A 21,035-nucleotide genomic window follows, 5' to 3' on the forward strand; every position below is an offset into this window, starting at 1 on the left:
AACAATAAAATAAAACAAAACTTACAATGAAAAAAGACACCACTAGTCCAAATCGCTATTTCTAGCTCAGCCCCAATTAAAAATATATATATATTTTTAATATATAAAAACTATTTTTATGAAAAGGATAACCACATTTAAAATGTTTTTAATTGTCCTTCGTGGTCATAAAAAGGGGAAAATAGACATGTATTTTTTTCTCTATATTTTTCCCTAATTTAAATATATCTACTCTAAAAATTATGTAAAAATTAAACATAATCTCCTGCATCTGTACATGTTCTCAATGCTATCAGTGCCTTTATATAGGAGAACTTAATGTGATGTAATGTGACTACCATCTACCCCTAATCCATGTGCAGGAGAGGCTTTTGGTAATTTATGGTGATACTAATGGTCATCTATTGCTGGTAGACAACAGTTGAGGCATTTCTTTATTTGACTCCAAAGTGGCCAACCCCCATAAGAGGTTAATAGGTGAGAATTAATAATACTGTAAATCTTCCTGATAATGTGCTTTATTTTGTTTAAATTTACCTAGTGTTGCATAATCTCTCTATTTTGCTAGTGACTTAAATATAAGTCAGAGAAAAAGGTCACTACACTAATGCTTTACAGAATATCAGATTAGACATGATTGGTTGGATATAAACCTGGGAATAATGTCAATTGCTCCATGCTCATTTCTATGCATATCATTTTTAAGGAGAAATACATTTATTTCCATCTACAATATTCATCTATTAATTTCACTAACCTAAGCTGAATTTTCCATTAAATGTTGCCACCCTCATAGCCAGCATATTGGCTCTACTGAGAATACATTTTTTTAATCAGTAATATATTACCTCTCTCCTCCTGTTTATTCCAACTGCCTTTAGATGTCAAGTTGTCAATTTATCATCTTGTTGCCTTCGCAGATACTATCACCGTATATCCTTGAATCTCCCCCTTTTCGTAGATTCATTTATTTCAATATTTTCCTTGCAATGCACATTTCTTATAAGCAGTAATAAAGACAATCAAATGTGCATCTCGTAACTTTACCTTCTGCATATTTTCAAGGTTAGGTTACTCTTTTCAGTTAACACCACCATTTTTGTAAGAAAAGTTAATAATAAATATGACGGTGCCATAATATTAGAAAAAATTTGTAATTTAGATAAAATTCAGATAATATTACAAAATATTTTATGCACTGTGCTTTAAGAGGTTTTAAAATATAAGAAATCTGGTGTTTAAATGCAAATATTTAGCATTGTTTAATAGGCACTTAATCATGACACTGAATGCTGGGCTTCAGGAAAAGTGTTGAAGCAAAATAATGACAGATCTCCTCATCCAAGCGTTCTCCTGCCAAATCTACACACCTACACACATTTTTATCCACCGCCTATATGATTTACCTTAAGCTTTGCAAACATTGAGGAAATACAGTATAAAGCCCCTTTAGCTATCGTGAAGGATGTCCATGGATATTGAATCAAACTCGGGCATACAGCGATTTTTTACATTTCTTTTCCTCAGTTTCTGTCCTAGAAAAAATTAGGACATGTGCACGTCCCCATAGAATAATATTGGTCATAGTGTGATATAATGTTTTGCTGGATCACATTCGAACAGCAAATATTGGTGTGTGCCTAGCATAATGAAGATGGCTTCTACTCTCCTTTGACTGCATGAAATTCATTGCTGACAGTACTTGCTTGTTGATTTTTTTTTTTTATTCTTAAAATGGTGAGCTGTACAGCATAGGTTACTGACCCCTGGTTTAGGATTTAAGTTTGATTTTGGCTTCATATATGAAAAAATGACCAATAATAATATAACTCTTTTGATTAGTAAATCTGTTTGTGATGTGATATTTCCGAAGTTTGTTTGAAAATTATTTTATTGGGACAGATACAGACGACCATTTTCTCTCCATCAGATAAAACTGGTCTGATTATGCTAACCAGACTCAGATCAGAGTTTCATCAGAGTGGGATCCAATTTCCTTGGAGGTGGAGAGAAAAAAAAATGGGTTCTCTACCTTCTGCATTATGTCAGTCAGTGAAAATCAGACCACACTGCATCTGAGTGCAGTCGGATTTTTTTCATGTACCCATAGATTTGAATGGGTGAGTGCCGTCCAATCATTGGAGGCAAATCATTCATGATGTGAATTTTTTATCTCTATCTGACACGTGCAGAGCCCCATAGAATAACATGGGTTCGAGTGCCATCCATCAAAACCATGGACAAAAGTTGTCCAATTTTAACGGTCGTCTTACATACCTGCCTTAAATATGGCGTTCCTGTTTATGTGTATTTCTATGCTTTGTATTTCTTTTAAGTGGTTAGTTTTGCACTCACATAGAACTTACTTTGAATATGCACAGGACATGCTGAAATTTTAGAATAGAACTTTCCATGCATGCATTACAAGTGACAATGTACAGATGTAGCTTCAACATTTTATAAAAATACTCTAATGATGCTTAGTTCTAAGTAGTGATTAGCGAGCATGCTCGCTACTGCTTGGTGCTCGCCCGAGCATCTCACTGCTCGAGATGATGGGCGCTCGCCGAGTATTTCTGGGGTTGATCGGCGGGAGCTGGGGTCCCCTCCCTGCATGTTTGGCGCTCTTTAGAGCGCCAATCAACATGCAGGGATTGCCTGCCACTCATTGTAATGCCGCAACCATGGTTGTTGTGGCATTACAGTGATTGGATGGCCGCACAGCGTCATCAGGTCTATATCAGACCTGGCGCCGCTGTGCTCGTCACAGTCACTCCGGAATCAGGCAGAGTAGGGAGAGGTGGTGCTGAGCTAGGGAGAGATTTGCTTGTGCATTAGGTAGTGTAAGGAGAAAAAACGTACATTACACATATCCATCTTAACAAACAGTCCTTTTGAGGACTAACTAATCCATCTGCATAGATATCAGGCAGGCAGTGTATATAGGCAGGCAGGCAGTGTATATAGCAGACTGCAGTGCATATAGCACAAGAGGCTCCATTCCAATTCTGCATTCTGCTGCTGTTAGATATTTCTATACAAAGCCCCAGGTCTCAGGGGCCAGGAATACTTTTTTTTGGATCGTAATCCTCATTATTTTCTTAAAAAGCAATCCAGAGAACAACATTTTTCTGCGCCATTTGTTTGTTTGGACTGCAGAATACAGCCAGGTCCTTTCCATATTAAAGCGCTAGAAATCCAACTATTTAAAACTGTGTTTTCTCCGTCACACAGATCACATATACGTTTTCAGAAAATACTGCAATTTTTGGCCTCCATTCCAATTTTTTTTCGCTGTGTCAGCGACACAATTGACACCGGTTTGCTGTTCAAACTAGTTACCTACAGGCCAGGTATTTAAAACTCTGTTTTCTCAATCACACGGATCACATATACGTTGTCAGAAAATACTGCAATTTCTGGCCTCCATTAATAATTTCCTTTACTGTGTCAGTGAAGCAATTCACACCAGTTTGCTGTTCAAACTAGTTACCTACAGGCCAGGTATTTAAAACTCTATTTTCTCCGTCACATGGATCACATATACGTTGTCAGAAAATACTGCATTTCTGGCCTCCATTAAAAATTTCCTTCACTCTGTCAGTGAAGCAATTCACACCAACTTGCTGTTCAAACTACATACCTATAGGCCAGGTATTTAAAACTCTGTTTTCTCCGTCACACGACTCACATATTAGTTCGCTCCAAACTCAGTCATTTGTAGTGAGCGTGCAAGATACTGTCCTCCATTTAAAATGGGCAAGGCACGTGGCAAGGGACAGGGAACTGGACATGATGCAGAGGCTGAGGACAAGGCCGTAGGCAAGCTGAAATTGTGCCACAACAAACACCCACATCTTTTCTCCCGACCTTCCTGTCCCAACTCCTAGGGGACCGCAGCACACCACTATTGTACCCAGAGCAGTGTCAAAAGGTTGTTGGTTGGATAGCGGATAATGCTTCCAGTCACTTAGCCACCACCACCACCCTGTCTTTCGCACGGTCAAGTCTCAGTAGCCGTGAGTCTGGACTGCATATTCCTCACCCTGATCCTCCTTCCTCCCACCATGCTGAGTCCCCGGAGACAACTGATCCCACACTTGGACACTCTGAAGAGCTGTTCACTTTTCCATTTATAGATTCGGGCCTCTCGCCCAGTCCACTTGAAGCAGGGCAAGAGGAGGTGTAGCGATGCACAAATATTTGAGCAACCACGGTCACACGAAGGCGACGGTGGGAAGGTGTCACAAGATGTGAACGATGATGAGACACAATTGCCAGAAAGTCAGGAGGAGGACCAGGGTGCGGAAGTGGAAGACGAGGTGGTGTCTGATATAGTAACTGACCCAACCTGGCAGGAGGACATGCAGAGCGAGGACAGCAGCACACAGGGGGAGGAAGGCAAAGCACTCCAACAGGCAGGAAGAAGCAGTGTGGTGGCCACAGACAGAAGGCAGGCAACCGTTCCCCGTAACACCAACATGAAAGAAGTTGCCAGTACAACTGTTAGGTCTTCCTAACAGTTAGGTCTGTTAAGTCTGGTTGCTTTTTAAAGACTCTGCCGATAACCCCAAAAAGGCCATTTGCACCACCTCCCAGGCCAGCATCAGCAGGGGTGGCAAAACGACCAGCCTGACCACCACCAGCATGATCAGGCACATGGCAGCAAAGCACCCAACTTGTGGGCCGAACCCCAGGATCCAGGAACAGTGCTGCAGGTGGCACCATTGCTTCATCCACTGTTGTGCATGCAAGCCAATCCCCTGTCCATGGTGCATGCGAAGATGCCTCCTGCACAGCACCTGTCGTTGCGCACTCTCAAGTAGCAGCATCAGGAAGCACGTCGATGTCCTTGTCCCAGCGCAGCGTTCAGTTGTCCATACCCCAGTCCTTGGAACGCAAGTGCAAATATGCAGCCAATGCCCCACAGACCACACTACTAAATAAAATGATTGTGGGCAGGGACGGTACATCTCGCTGATGGCACACTGGGTTAACATAGTAGAAGCCGGGACCCAGTCGGACCTTGGGACGAAACACGTCCACCCGACGCCAAGGATTGCGGGCCCTAGGTCAATCAGGGTTGCCCCCACGGTCTACAGCCTCCTCCTCCTTATCAGTCTCCATGTCCGAAATGACCACATCTGTCACAAGCTTGAAGCACTGCAGCACTGTCTCGGCCAAGCGCAACAGGCTGTGCTGAAGCTAATATGCTTAGGTGACAAACCGCACAATGCTGAAGAGTTGTGGACAGCTCTGAAAGAGCAGGCAGATCTGTGGCTCACACCGATGAACCTATAGCCAGGCATGGTCGTGTGTGACAATGGCCGGAACCTGGTGGCGGCTCTGAGGCCTGGTGCCTGGCCCATGTGCTTAATCCTACCCGGAGCTGCCGGATCTGCTTGTCAAAGTACGCCGCCTCTGTGCCCATTTTAGAAAGTCAGCTACAGCTTCCGCCGCCCTTGCCGTGTTTCAGCAGCGTTTGCAGCTTCCGGCTCAAAGACTGATGTGTGATGTCCCCACGCATTGGAACTCTACACTGCAGATGTTGGGAAGGATTTGTGAGCAGAAGAGGGCAGTTGTTGAGTACCAGCATCAACAAGGCCATCGGTATTCGGTTCAGACTCCACACATATGACCTCAGGAGTGGACATGGAAGTCAGACAAATGTACCATCCTCCAAAACTTTGAGGACTCCACCAAGAAGGTGAGCGGTGATGATGCCTCAATTAGCATCACCATCCCGCTTCTCTGTCTTCTGAAATGCTCTCTGCTCACAATCAAAGAGGATGCATTGCAGGCGGAGCACGATGAGATGGAGCAAGGAACCATACAGGGTGATTACACAAAGCCCAGCCTCATCTCATCCCAACGTGGATTGGGTGACAATGAGGAAGAGGAGGAAGGATAGGAACTATTTTCATGCACTATAGACGGTACTACCTGCACAGCTGTCATACCTTCTCTTCAGCGTGGATGGCCAGAGGACAGAGAGGAGGAGGAGGAGGAGGAGGAGGAGGAGGAGGAGAGCATGGTCAGTCATCATCTTGGTGAGGACACGGAAGTCTTGCCTGTTAGTAGTCTGGCACGCATGGCTGTGTTTATGTTACGCTGCCTTTACCTTGACCCTCGCATTCTCAAAGTTTTTGGTGACAGTCATTACTAGTTGGTGACACTTCTAGACCCACGCTACAAGGAGAACTTTATATCTCTTATTCCTGAGGCGGACAGGTCTATAAATATGCGGCTGTACCAGAAGGCCCTTGTTGCGGAACTATTAAAAAAATTCCCATCTGAAAATGCTGGCGGCAGAGGGCACACTTCGTTGGACAACCAAGGAGTACAGGCAAGAGAGACACAACTTCAATCCAGCAGAGGCAGGGGAACACTGTCAAAGTTCAGGGAGAGTTTTCTCAGCCCCTCCCATCGCACAGGCCCTGAGGCACAGGGTACTCTCACAAGGAGTGCAAAGTTTGGGAAGAAGCTGAGGGAGTACCTTGCCAAACGTACCAACGTCCTCCATGATTCCTCTGTGCCTTATAATTATTGGGTATCCAAGCTGGATACATGGAATGAACTGGATCTCTATGCCTTGGAGGTCCTGGCCAGCCCTGCCGCCAGCGTTTTATCAGAGCGGGTTTTTAGTGCCGCTGGTGGAATTATAACTGATAAGCGCATCTGCCTGTCAACTGAAAATGCTGACAGTCTGACTCTTATTAAAATGAACAAGGGCTGAATTGGGCCAGACTTTTCAACACCACCGAATGATAGCAGCGTAGCATAAACTCAAATCCAGTGTCTTTTCTTGGGAGGTGTTTTCCCATGCACCTTTTCACACCCAGACATGGGTATGCACTTCCTGATTTTGACTATTTGCTCTTGTCCTCCTCCTTCTCCTCATCCTCCACCACCATATCACCAGGGTGACCGTGGTCCGTGATGCAACACCCACATAATTGTTTTAAAGGGTGTTTATGATGCCAGTAAAAACAAAAATGTATGCAGTATGTTCATGTATACCCCACAGGGTTAAATTTTTGTCAGCCCATACACTTAGTGCATGGACATTACAAGTATAGGAGGCCCGCTCCTTTCTAATGGGAACATTTTTTTATGAGGCCCTCCTCCACATCTCTTCCAAGGGGCATTGGAGTGCCTCCAAATTTTTGGCAGCCCTGCATTCACTGCATAGGCCAACACTATGGGAGACTCTCTCCTTTCTATTGGGAATTTGTCATTACTGTGGCCCTGCTCTATGTCTCTTTAAATTGTTAGTGGGGTTTTTCCTAAATTTGGTCAGCGGTTAGACTCACTGCATACCATATAACTGTATAGCAGACTTTATCCTTTCTAATGGGAATTTGTCGTTACTGTGGCCCTGCTCTATGTCTCTTTAAATTGTTAGTGGGGTTTTTCCTAAATTTCATCAGCCGTTGGACTCACTGCATACCCTATAACTGTATAGCAGACGCTCTCCTTTCTAATGAGAATTTGTCATTACTGTGGCCCTGCTCTATGTGTCTTTAATTTCTTAGTGGGGTTTTTCGTAAATTTTGTCAGCCGTTGGACTCACTGCATACCCTATAACTGTATAGCAGACTCTCTCCTTTCTAATGGGAATTTGTCATTACTGTGGCCCTGATCTATGGGTCTTTAATTTCTTAGTGGGGTTTTTCCTAAATTTGGTCAGCCGTTGGACTCAATGCATACCCTATAACTGTATAGCAGACTCTCTCCTTTCTAATGGGAATGTGTCGTTAATGTGGCCCTGCTCTATGTGTCTTTAATTTCTTAGTGGGGCTTTTCCTAAATTTGGTCAGCTGTTTCACTCACTGCATACCCTATAATTGTATAGCAGACTCTCTCCTTTCTAATGGGAATGTGTCGTTACTGTGGCCCTGCTCTATGTGTCTTTAATTTCTTAGTGGAGTTTTTCCTAAATTTGGTCAGCTGTTTGACTCACTGCATACCCTATAATTGTATAGCTGACTCTTTCCTTTCTAATGGAAACATGTCGTACTCGTTACTGTGGCCCTGCTCTATGTCTCTTTCAGAGTCCCTCCATCATCAATGAAACAGGATGTGTCTGAGGATGTGTCACACACCACATTGCCAGTTAAGTTTGTAAAATGTTAAAATGACATTTCCAATTAATGCATTTGCCTTAAAAATAACATAAAAAAAAACAAAAACAGTAGGATCTTTCTTTAGCATAAAAACAAAGTCGCCAATGTAACCTCAATGTAATAACATTGTTCAGCTCCTGCAGCTCCTCCTCCATCTCCGAAATGACCACATCAGTCACAAGCTGAAAGCACTGCAGCACTGCCTTGGCCAAGCGGCAACAGGCTGTGCTGAAGATAGCATGCTTAATGCTTAGGTGACAAACCGCCCAGCAATGCAGAGTTGTTGAAAGCTGTAACACAGCAGCCTGATCTGTGGCTCTCTCTGCTGAACATACAGCCAGGCATGGTCATGTGTGACAATGGGCGGAACCTGGTGATGGAGAAATGACAGCCGGAGTAGATACGGTTTCCCTCTATGCCAATCCTTTCACTGAGCTAAAGAATATGGCTGTGGTGAAATACAACTTCCGCTGAAAAGCTGTTTTAGATTGAAAAACATTGTGCCCACCAGAGGATTTGATTCTGAGGGCTCACCTTTCTCCCCCGCTCATGAGCCTCATAGCATCTGCAAAGTTAGCGCTATCATGAACTCTCCTGATGTAGAAGCCAGGGCACACCAGAGGATTCTCTGGTGGGACCGTCCAACCCTGCCGAGAAGCAGTCCTGGCTAAGAAAAGTGTGTGGGAAGGTTCCCGGACACTCTATGGCTGCTTTTTTACTGAGGTGGAAACCCACGAAAACATGGGGAGAACATACAAAGTCCTTGCAGATGTTGTCCTTGCTGGGATTTGAACCCAGGATCCCAGCGCTGCAAGGCTTCAGTGCTAACCACTGATCCAATGTGCTGCCGTTCACCCTCTAATATCTAACAAGCTGGATAAACTTGCACCTACTGTCACTCAATCTTCAGCTCCTTTGTGAGAAAATAATGTATTTGGGCAGCCACTCAGTCTACCAAATAAAATTCCTTAGAAGGAAATTGGGGGTGGCTTCGCGACTGTTACTGGGGGCAGTGCTTATACCATGACGTCATACCATAGTTTACTGGAAATATTCCAGGCTCGGAGGAGGCAAGCAAATTCCCACAGTAAAATACCAGCAGTAATGTTCAGGGACCCGCGCATGTAGAAGGCGGAGACAACACCGGGAGAAATAGTGACGGCTGGGGACCGAGTATGGACACGAGGCATGAGGCATGAGGTTGTGAAACCTTCCGCCTCCACGAGCCTAAAAGGCCACATTTCAAGTGCAAGTAGCTGCCCAGAAATCTGGCAGCCTAGTATTGCAGCCTGTGGGTGGGTGGCTGGCTGCATACCTGCGCTTGCATTCCAAGTAACAGAAAACTAAGCAGGTGATGGCCTCTATCATCATCATGGCCTCACCTCTGCACTATGAAGTCGCCTGAAGGAGAAGCCAGGGCCCACCGGAGGAGTCTCCGGTTTTCTGGTGGGTTCGTCCAACCCTGCCGAGAAACAGCCCTGGCTAAGAAAAGTATGGGGGAAGGTTCCCGTACACTTTATGGCTGTTTTTTTAATGTGGATCGGACGTGTTTATGCATGTTATTTCTCAAACTGGATTGCAGATCAGGTTATTGCCCAACTCTGTAGTTATGAAATTATATGCGCAAAGAAAGATGTTTGTGTGTCAAAGCACCACCGAGAAGTGCGAGTTGATGTTGGACGGGCTGCCATTGCTTCTTCAGAAGCTGCTTTAGAGGACTTCCTGGGAGAAATGACACCACTAGTAGAAACGATTTCCATCTATGCCAGTCCCTTCACCGAGCTAGAGAAAATGGCTGTGGTGAAATACAACTCTCAGCAAAAAAAGCTGTGGACTGGCTCCGTACCGTCCCTGGCCACATTCACCTGTCCACGTGTTTGTGGTTAGGCGGTCCTTCCCAGTAAGTGCACTGGGGAGGGCACGGGTAATGATGTGGGACCCATGCTTGTGTAAGGCGGAGATGACACCGGGAGAAACAGTGGCGGCTGGGGACCGAGTATGGACACTCAGCCGCCGCCGGCATAAGGTTATGAAAAGCTTCTGCCTCCACGAGCCTTAAAGGCCACATTTCAAGTGAAAGCAGCTTTAGAGGACTTCCTTGGAGAAATGACAGCTGAGTAGATATGGTTTCCCAAGTCCTTTCACCAAGCTAAAGAATATGGCTGTGGGGAAATACAACTCAGCAAAAATAGGTGTGGACTGGCTCCGTACTGTCCCTGGCCACATTCACCTGTCCACGTGTTTGTGGTTAGGCGGTCCTTCCCAGTAAGTGCACTGAGGAGGGCATGGGTAATGTTGTAGGATCCATGCTTGTGGAAGGCAGAGACCATACCGGGACAAATAGTGGCGGCTGGGGACCGAGTATGGATTCCCGGTCGCTGCTGTCATAAGATTGTGGACAGCTTCCGCCTCCATGAGCCTAAAAGGCCACATTTCAAGTGCAAGAAGCTGTCAAAAATTTGGCAGTATAGTATTGCAGCATGTGGGTTGGTGGGTGGCTGGCTGCATACTTGCTGTAACGGGTCTGGGAGGCGGAACCTCTGAGCTACTATACAAGGGGGCGGTCCTTGTAAGGAAGCGGGTGGTGACCAGGGAAGACGGGCAGGTAGTCACAGCAGGTGACCGGGACAGTCTCTGGGTAAACGGGCAGGTGGTCACGGCAAGTGACCGGGACAGTCTCTGGGTAAATGGGCAGGAGGTCACAGCAAGTGACCGGGGCGGTCTCTGGGTGAACGGGCAGGAGGTCACAGCAAGTGACCGGGGCAGTCTCTGGATGAACGGGCAGGAGGTCACGGCAAGTGACCGGGGCAGTCTCTAGGTAAAGGGTAGGTATGACCTGTGATGGCTGAGCCTCCAGGTAGGCTAGCAGGCAGATGGTAGATGTATGCTCCCAGGTGAGCAAGTGAGAGTCTCTGGATAAACGGGTGGTCACAGCATGTGATGGCGGAGCCTCCAGGTAGGCCAACAGACAGGCAGCAGATGAGCGCTCCCAGGTGAGCGGGCAGGAGTCTCTGGAATGGCAGGTGGTCACAGCACGTGACGACGGAGCCTCCAGGTAGGCCAACAGACAGGCAGCAGATGAGCGCACCCAGGTGAGCGGGCAGGAGTCTCTGGAATGACAGGTGGTCACAGCACGTGACGGCGGAGCCTCCAGGTAGGCTAGCAGGCAGGTAGCAGATGTGCGCTCCCAGGTGAGCGGGCAGGAGTCTCTGGAATGGCAGGTGGTCACAGCACGTGACGGCGGAGCCTCCAGGTAGGCTATCAGGCAGGTAGCAGAAGTGCGCTCCCAGGTGAGCGGGCAAGCTGGTCCATAGACAGACTGACAGGAGTAGGAAGGCAGACCGTCGGACCTCAGGCTAGCAAGCAGGCAGGAGGAATGTCAGGCAGGAAACAGACAGCAAACTGGCAGGTTTCTGGCAGGTAACTGGCAGAAAACTGGCAGGTAACTGGCAACGGGACCTGAGGGCTGAAGCAGAGTAGTGAACAGTGCAACAACATTGCTCGGGCACCTCCATTTTGGAGGAGGTGCCTTATATATGGTGAAGTCCTCCAGCCATTGGCCGGGGACTCCTTAGGACGGCGCGCGCGGCCCCTTTGAAGAGGGAGGGAGCGCGCGCGCGCCCTAAGCACAGTGGCCGGGAAGGAGCGCGCGCTGCCAGCAGAGCGGGAGGAGGACGCCGGGCCCGGAGCAGAGGGGTGAGGGGAACAGCGTCCCTGCCTAGCAGAGGGCAGGGACGCCGGCGCTACAGTACCCCCCCCTTTAGGCCCCCCCTTTTTTAGGCCAGAGAGAAATTTAGCTAGGATGAGAGGGGCATGGATGTTCTCCCGGGGCTCCCACGTTCTCTCTTCAGGACCAAACCCCTTCCAATCTACTAGAAAAAAGGTCTTCCCTCTTACCCTTTTGGTGGCCAGAATGTTCTCTACCTCAAATTCGTTTTCAGCGGAAACCGGAGCAGGAGGCGTACCTGTAGACTTGGAAAAAGAGTTAAGTACCACAGGTTTGAGGAGAGATACATGGAAGGAGTTAGGGATCCGCAAGTTGGCCGGGAGTTTCAATTTATAGGCCACCGGATTGATCTGACTGATGACCTCCAGAGGACCGATGAACCGAGGCCCTAACTTATAGGAAGGAATCTTGAGCCGGACATACTTGGACGAGAGCCAGACCTTATCCCCTGGACGGAATTGAGGAGGATCCAGACGTTTTTTGTCAGCATGTCTTTTCATACGCTCGTATGACAGAAGGAGTGCGGACCGGGTACTCTCCCATATGGAGGAAAATTTGTTAATAAGAGATTCCGCAGCCGGATTGTCCACCGAGGTGGAGACGGGAAATGGGATCCGAGGATGCTGACCGAAGACAACAAAAAAACGGGGATTTGGAGGAAGATTCGCTCTCGTGATTGTTGTAAGAAAATTCGGCCCATGGCAGGAGATCCACCCAGTCTGAATGGTGGGCATTAACGAAGTGCCGGAGGTAACTGGTCAGGTTCTGATTGATCCGCTCCACTTGACCATTAGACTGTGGGTGGTAAGCGGAGGAGAAGTCCAGGGTGACGTCTAGCAGTTTACAAGTGGCTCTCCAGAAGCGTGAGGTGAACTGTACCCCACGATCCGACACTATGTGGAGGGGCAGTCCATGAAGACGGAAGATGTGGCGGATAAAGTCTTTAGCCAGCTCGGGTGCAGACGGGAGGCCTGGCAGGGGAACGAAATGAGCCATCTTGGAAAAGCGGTCAGCGACCACCCAAATGACCATAAAACCGGCAGAGACGGGGAGATCAGTTATAAAGTCCATTGCTATATGCTGCCAGGGGGCAGCAGGTACTGGGAGCGGAAGGAGGCATCCGACTGGCAGATGTCTCGGAACCTTGTTGCGGGCGCAGGACACACAGGCAGAAACAAAGTCTATTACGTCCTTGTGCAGGGTAGGCCACCAGTAGTGCCGGGTAATAAGCTGGAGGGTCTTTTTCTGACCGGCGTGGCCAGCTAGTTTAGACGAGTGACCCCAGTGTAGGATCTTCTCCCGATCAGGTACTGATACGAACGTCTTACCGGGAGGGAGACGATTTAGACTCACGGGAGCCACCTGCATTACTCTGGCGGGATCGATGATGTGTTTCGGTTCCTCCTCGAGATCAGACACCAGAAAGGATCGGGACAAGGCGTCCGCCTTGATGTTTTTGTCAGCCGGGCGAAAATGAAGAATAAAATCAAAGCGAGCAAAAAACAAGGACCACCGAGCTTGGCGCGGGTTAAGTCTCTGGGCATGCTGGAGGTAAGCCAAGTTCTTGTGGTCAGTGTAAATTATTACCGGGTGAAGAGCCCCTTCCAGCAGGTAACGCCACTCCTCCAATGCCAGCTTGATGGCCAATAACTCTCGATCTCCTATGGAATAGTTGCGCTCAGAAGAGGAGAAGAGTTTGGAGAAGAAGCCACAAGTTACCATGCTCCCGGAAGATGATTTTTGGGTAAGTACCGCTCCGGCTCCAGAGGAGGAGGCGTCAACCTCCAGGAAGAACTGCTTGTTGCCATCTGGGCGATGCCGCACCGGGGCGGAAGAGAAGGCCTGTTTTAAGGAAAGAAAGTCCTCCTCTGCTTGGGGCGGCCACTCTCTGGGATTAGTGCCCTTACGGGTGAGCGCGGAAATTGGGGCAGTCCGGGAAGAGAAGTGCGGTATGAAGAGGCGGTAGTAGTTGGCGAAGCCCAGGAACCGCTGAATGGCCTTCAACCCCTCCGGTCGGGGCCATTTCTCGATGGCAGACAGTTTCTCTGGATCCATTCGTAGGCCGGTCTGAGAAATAATGTAGCCCAAAAACGGAAGCGAGGTCTGCTCAAAGAGGCACTTCTCATATTTAGCGAAGAGGTGATTCTGCCTGAGCCTGAGCAGGACCTGACGAACATCCCTCCGGTGAGTCTGGAGATCCGGAGAGAAGACCAAGATGTCGTCCAGGTACACCACTACGCAGGAGTAGAGAAGGTCCCGGAAGATGTCATTGACCAACTCTTGAAAGACGGCAGGAGCGTTACAGAGACCAAAGGGTATTACCAGATATTCATAGTGGCCGTCCCGGGTATTGAATGCAGTCTTCCATTCATCCCCTTGACGGATACGGACCAGGTTGTACGCCCCACGGAGGTCCAGTTTGGTGAAGATTCTAGCCCCCCTCAGACGATCAAATAATTCTGGAATGAGCGGAAGGGGGTACTTATTCTTCACCGTGATCTGGTTAAGGCCTCTATAGTCTATACAGGGACGGAGAGAGCCGTCCTTCTTTTTTACGAAAAAGAAGCCTGCTCCCGCTGGGGAGGTAGATTTCCGGATGAATCCCCTGGCCAAATTCTCCTCAATATATTCGGACATCGACCGGGTCTCAGCAGCGGACAATGGGTAAATACGCCCACGGGGAGGTGTAGTACCGGGTAACAGGTCGATAGGACAGTCGTATGGTCTATGAGGGGGTAATGTCTCCGCCTCCTTTTTATTAAAGACATCAGCAAATGACCAATAGGGAATCGGAAGTCCAGGTAGATTAGTTGGGGTAGGAGAAGGACGGGCGGGATGAACAGGAACCAAACAAGTCTTATGACAGTCCTGTCCCCAGCGAAGGACTTCTCCGGTCTGCCAGTCAAGCACGGGTGCATGTCTCTGGAGCCAAGGTAGACCTAGTAAGAGGGCGTGAGAGAGTCCAGGCAGAACATGAAAAGAGATGCTCTCAGAATGCAGCATTCCCACCTGCAGAGTTATGGATTCGGTGATGAGTTGGATGGGACGTGGTAAGAGGCCCCCATCCACGGCAGCAACAGACAAGGGTACAGCCAGAGGTTTGGTGGGGATGTGGTATTTCTCTACTAGTGACTGTGAAATAAGATTCCCGGCTGCTCCAGAGTCAAGTTGGGCTAGTTCGCAATAACGGTTCTCCCCGCAGACGATTGAGACTGACAGCAGCAGAGATGGAGAGGATTTATTCTTGTCTAGGTCGACCTCTCTGAGCGAACCTAGACACAGGCATTTCCCGACCTCTCCGGGCAGGTACGGATCCGATGCTCCTTACTGCCACAGTAGAAGCAGCTCCCCTCGGCACGGCGTAAGTCCTGACAGGTTTTTACCATCTTGGTCTGGTCGACCTGCATAAGCTCAGGAAGGTGTACCTGGGGAGAAACGGAGGGAGTGACGGGTTTCTGGAAGGAAGGAGCTAGACGTGGAAACCTCCTCTCACCGGTGACCTCTTTGGCACGCTCCTGGAACCGTAGGTCAATCCGGGTGGCAAGAGTTATTAAATCATCGAGAGTGGTAGGAATGTCCCGACCGGCGAGTTCATCTTTAATACGGCCGGACAGACCCTCCCAGAAGACAGATACCAGAGCGTCGTTATCCCAGGCCAGCTCCGAGGCAAGGGTACGGAACCGTATGGCATATTGGCCCACGGTGAGACTTCCCTGACGGAGGCGTAGCAGAGACGATGCGGATGAGGTCTTCCGTCCAGGTTCGTCGAAGACTTTCCGGAAAGCCGTGAGAAAGGCAGGCAAGTCGGACACCAGGGGGTCTCCTCTCTCCCATAGAGGATTCAGCCAAGCCAGTGCCTCCCCCGTGAGATGGGACATGATGAAGGCTACTTTGGCCCGGTCGGAATTAAACTGGTGGGACAGGAGTTCAAAGTGCAGGGTGCACTCGTTTATGAAGCCCCGAGCCTGAGCGGAGTCGCCTCCGAAGCGAGGAGGTGCAGAAAGCCGGGGTCCGGAGCAGGATACCATGGTATTGGTGGACAGCGGCGCTGCCGGGTTGCGAGTCATGACTCTAGCGGTGGTTGCTGATGGAGCAGTCAGAGTGTCCAGGCGTGAGTTGACATTCCGCAGGTGACCCAGGATGGACTCCTGTTGGGACCTCTGACGGGACAGTTCATGACATAGGTCCGAGAGCGAGGGAGCTTGGGTACCACTGGGTTCCATGGCCCGAGCAAACTGTAATGGGTCTGGGAGGCGGAACCTCTGAGCTACTATACAAGGGGGCGGTCCTTGTAAGGAAGCGAGTGGTGACCAGGGAAGACGGGCAGGTAGTCACAGCAGGTGACCAGGACAGTCTCTGGGTAAACGGGCAGGTGGTCACGGCAAGTGACCGGGACAGTCTCTGGGTAAATGGGCAGGAGGTCACAGCAAGTGACCGGGGCAGTCTCTGGGTGAACGGGCAGGAGGTCACGGCAAGTGACCGGGGCAGTCTCTGGATGAACGGGCAGGAGGTCACGGCAAGTGACCGGGGCAGTCTCTGGGTAAAGGGTAGGTACGACCTGTGATGGCTGAGCCTCCAGGTAGGCTAGCAGGCAGATGGTAGATGTATGCTCCCAGGTGAGCAAGCGAGAGTCTCTGGATAAACGGGTGGTCACAGCATGTGACGGCGGAGCCTCCAGGTAGGCCAACAGACAGGCAGCAGATGAGCGCTCCCAGGTGAGCGGGCAGGAGTCTCTGGAATGGCAGGTGGTCACAGCACGTGACGGCGGAGCCTCCAGGTAGGCCAACATACAGGCAGCAGATGAGCGCACCCAGGTGAGCGGGCAGGAGTCTCTGGAATGACAGGTGGTCACAGCACGTGACGGCGGAGCCTCCAGGTAGGATAGCAGGCAGGTAGAAGATGTGCGCTCCCAGGTGAGCGGGCAGGAGTCTCTGGAATGGCAGGTGGTCACAGCACGTGACGGCGGAGCCTCCAGGTAGGCTATCAGGCAGGTAGCAGAAGTGCGCTCCCAGGTGAGCGGGCAAGCTGGTCCATAGACAGACTGACAGTAGTAGGAAGGCAGACCGTCGGACCTCAGGCTAGCAAGCAGGCAGGAGGAATGTCAGGCAGGAAACAGACAGCAAACTGGCAGGTTTCTGGCAGGTAACTGGCAGGTAACTGGCAACGGGACCTGAGGGCTGAAGCAGAGTAGTGAACAGTGCAACAACATTGCTCGGGCACCTCCATTTTGGAGGAGGTGCCTTATATATGGTGAAGTCCTCCGGCCATTGGCCGGGGACTCCTTAGGACGGCGCGCGCGGCCCCTTGAAGAGGGAGGGAGCGCGCGCGCGCCCTAAGCACACTGGCCGGGAAAGAGCGCGCGCTGCCAGCAGAGCGGGAGGAGGACGCCGGGCCCGGAGCAGAGGGGTGAGGGGAACAGCGTCCCTGCCTAGCAGAGGGCAGGGACGCCGGCGCTACACTTGCGCTTGCATTCCAAGGAATGGGGTAGGGACAACTGAACGGTGCACTGGGACAAGGACGTGGATAGTGATTGTTGCAAGTCCGCAATGACAGGTGCATGGCGGGAGGCATCTTCGCATGCGCCAAGGATCACTTATGATGGGCACACTTTTATGCAGTGACCTGGGAGTCAGAGATGCTTCCAGAGGTCTTCCCCATGCTGTTCCCATGTCTTTTCAGCACTGTATGCATGCGTTTGATGATGTGTCATACACCACATGGCCAGATAAGGTTGTAAAATGTTAAAATGACATTTCCTGGTGAATGCATTTGTCTTTGTTGAAAGCAATGCAAAAGTGCAAAAACGCATCAAAAACACTGCGTGTGAACATAGCCCAAGGTGTGGAGGAGTATTTTTGTTTTTGGCTATTTATTTTGCCTTATATACAAGTCCTTACCCTGTAAAGGAAGTTCCTTAGCTTATTTCCCAGGAGAATCCATTTTGGTTTAGTTTTTGTAAGTTTTATTGTGAGTCCGTAAAAGTGGGGTAATACTCAGTCAACGTTGTTGACAGCAGTGATCTGGGAGTCAAGAATGCTTCCAGGGGTCTCCCCCATGCTGTTCTCATGTAATTTGAGCATTGTTCCCATCGATTTGGGCCATTTTTAGGCCCTCTGCAGACCGCCGGGGGGAGCCGCCTAAAAAAAGCTTGAGTTTCCCATAGACGTACATTGGACCAGTTGCTCGGGTCGAGCACCCGAGTATTCATATGTGCTCAACCTGAGCAACGAGTACCTGAGCATTTTTGTGCTCGCTCCTCACTAGTTCTAAGTTATGAGTTATGACATCAAATAGATTATATAAAAGTAGATTACCATTTTATTCTAAACTATATCTAAGTATGATTTCCATCCATAAGAAGATTTTTCTATTTTTTTTTCTTAAAAATGTCATCCTATATTAAGCCATGACAATGATTTGTATAGATAGAAGTAGTTGGACAGAACACTATTGACATTATCTTTCCTTTGCACTTGAAACGGACTTCACATGTTGGCAGGTGGTGTTAAATAATTTACTAGATATGTTATAAGCTCTTTGATGTGAGAGTAACAAGTTTTGAATACTTATATTACTTAAGAAGTTTTACAATGTATTGCTTTATTAATCTTATCTTCTATGCTCCTATAGTTTGAGTCTGCTGATGTCCCTTTATAGTATAGATAGCAAAATACCAACGGCTTTGCTCGCGGACAAATGATATGTTAAATTGTTGGTTGCACTTGCTAGGGTTACCGTTTCAGTTTCACCCTGAAGTTGACGTTTTCAGTGTTTAAAATTAGTTTTTTTCAACTCTTCTTTTTAGTTAGTTTGGCTTTAACAAATGTTTTTTTTTTACAAATTTTTTGTAACACTGAAGCGAACAACAACTTTTTTTTTAAACATTTTTATTAAATATTAAGCTGTACTTTCCTTTCACAAACACAAAAAAAATTAAGAGGGGGACAGCATAATTCAACCCTTCACTCCCCCCCACCAGTGTAACCTATCAGTGGTTAACGGACAAAGGAGTAAGATCGATTTACAGATGCCGAGGTGTCTATTGTAGTGCTTTTTGGTAAACAACGTTTTTCGTTTTACCTTCACGTGCTTTATTAAAAAGATTTTTGAGGTTACCCTCCCTAGAACAAGCAACGTAGAGTTGACCATGTGAAAAACAGTGGCTCTCCAAATTAATGCCGACAAACGCTTCTAAACTCAAGTCAGTCTGCCTACGTCCTTGCATAAGTTGCATATGTTGTAAGCTGTCATTTTGACGACATTCATCCTATTTTTCAGATTTTTCCGTATCCCTTGATTCAGCCTGTCTCTTCCAATTCTCCTGAAGATGACGTTCCCGGTGTTCAGATATTTCAGCTTCCCCTGATTCAGCCTATCTCATTTGTTTCTCCTGAAGACAATGTTCCCGTTGTTCAGATGTTTCAGCTGTCTTTGATTCACCCTGTCTCATCCACTTCCTTTAAAGCCGGGACTGGCATTGTTCAGCTGTTTGGGACAGTTCTGCTTCCTTAGCTTTTGGATTAACTTGCCAAACAGATGGTCTTTTTTTTTTGGGCGGAATTTTAAAACACAGTATTAGTATTAGTATTCTGACCCTTAGTAACCACTTCACTGATCAGAGATCTAAAAGATGAATCTATATACAGTACAGACCAAAAGTTTGGGCACACCTTCTCATTTAAAGATTTTTCTGTATTTTCATGACTATGAAAATTGTATATTCACACTGAAGGCATCAAAACTATGAATTAACACATGTGGAATTATATACTTAACAAAAAAAGTGTGAAACAACTGAAAATATGTCATATATTCTAGGTTCTTCAAAGTAGCCACCTTTGCTTTGATGACTGCTTTACACACTCTTAGCATTCTCTTGATGAGCTTCAAGAGGTAGTCACCAGAAATGGTCTTCCAACAATCTTGAAGTAGTTCCCAGAGATGCTTAGCACTTGTTGGCCCTTTTGCCTTCAATCTGCGGTCCAGCTCATCCCAAACCATCTCGATTGGGTTCAGGTCTGGTGACTGTGGAGGCCAGGTCATCTGGCGAAGCTCCCCATCACTCTCCCTCTTGGTCAAATAGCCCTTACACAGCCTGGAGGTGTGTTTGGGGTCATTGTCCTCTTGAAAAATAAATGATGGTCAAACTAAACGTAAACCGGATGGAATAGCATGCCGCTGCCAGATGCTGTGGTAATTTTTAAATGAGAAGGTGTGTCCAAACTTTTGGTCTGTACTATATATATATATATATATATACATATATATATATATATATATATATATATATATATACAGTATATATATATATATACAATACAGACCAAAAGTTTGGACACACCTTCTCATTTAGAGATTTTTCTGTCTTTTCATGACTTTGAAAATTGTACATTCACACTGAAGGCATCAAAAATATGAATTAACACATGTGGAATTATATACTTAACAAAAAAGTGTGAAACAACTGAAAATATGCCTTATATTCTAGGTTCTTCAAAGTAGCCACCTTTTGCTTTGATGACTGCTTTGCACACTCTTGGCATTCTCTTGATGAGCTTCAAGAGGTCATCACCGGAAATGGTTTTCACTTCACAGGTGTGCCCTGTCAAGTTTAATAAGTGGGATTTCTTGCCTTATAAATGGAGTTGGGATCATCAGTTGTGTTGTGCAGAAGTCAGTTGGATACACAGGTGATAGTCCTACTGAATTGACTGTTAGCTGCTTTTTTCTTGCCATAATACAAATTCTAAGTAAAGAAAAATGAGTGGCCATCATTACTTTAAGAAATGAAGGTCAGTCTGTCCGAAAAATTGGGCAAACTTTGAATGTGTCCCCAAGTGCAGTTGCAAAAACCATCAAGCGCTACAAAGAAAGTGGATCACATGAGCACCGCCCCAGGAAAGGAAGACCAAGAGTCACCTCTGCTTCTGAGGATAAGTTTATCCGAGTCACCAGCCTCAGAAATCGCAGGTTAAGAGCAGCTCAGATTAGAGACAAGGTCAATGCCACACAGAGTTCTAGCAGCAGACACATCTTTACAACAACTGTTAAGAGGAGACTTTGTGCAGCAGGCCTTCATGGTAAAATAGCTGCTAGGAAACCACTGCTAAGGACAGGCAACAAGCAGAAGAGACTTGTTTGGGCTAAAGAACACAAGGAATTGACATTAGACCAGTGGAAAT

The sequence above is a fragment of the Phyllobates terribilis genome, unplaced genomic scaffold, assembly GCF_046119375.1.
Source record: "Phyllobates terribilis strain yellow unplaced genomic scaffold, ASM4611937v1 Scaffold_4__5_contigs__length_816908805, whole genome shotgun sequence".
In the NCBI taxonomy this organism is placed as follows: Eukaryota; Metazoa; Chordata; class Amphibia; order Anura; family Dendrobatidae; genus Phyllobates; species Phyllobates terribilis.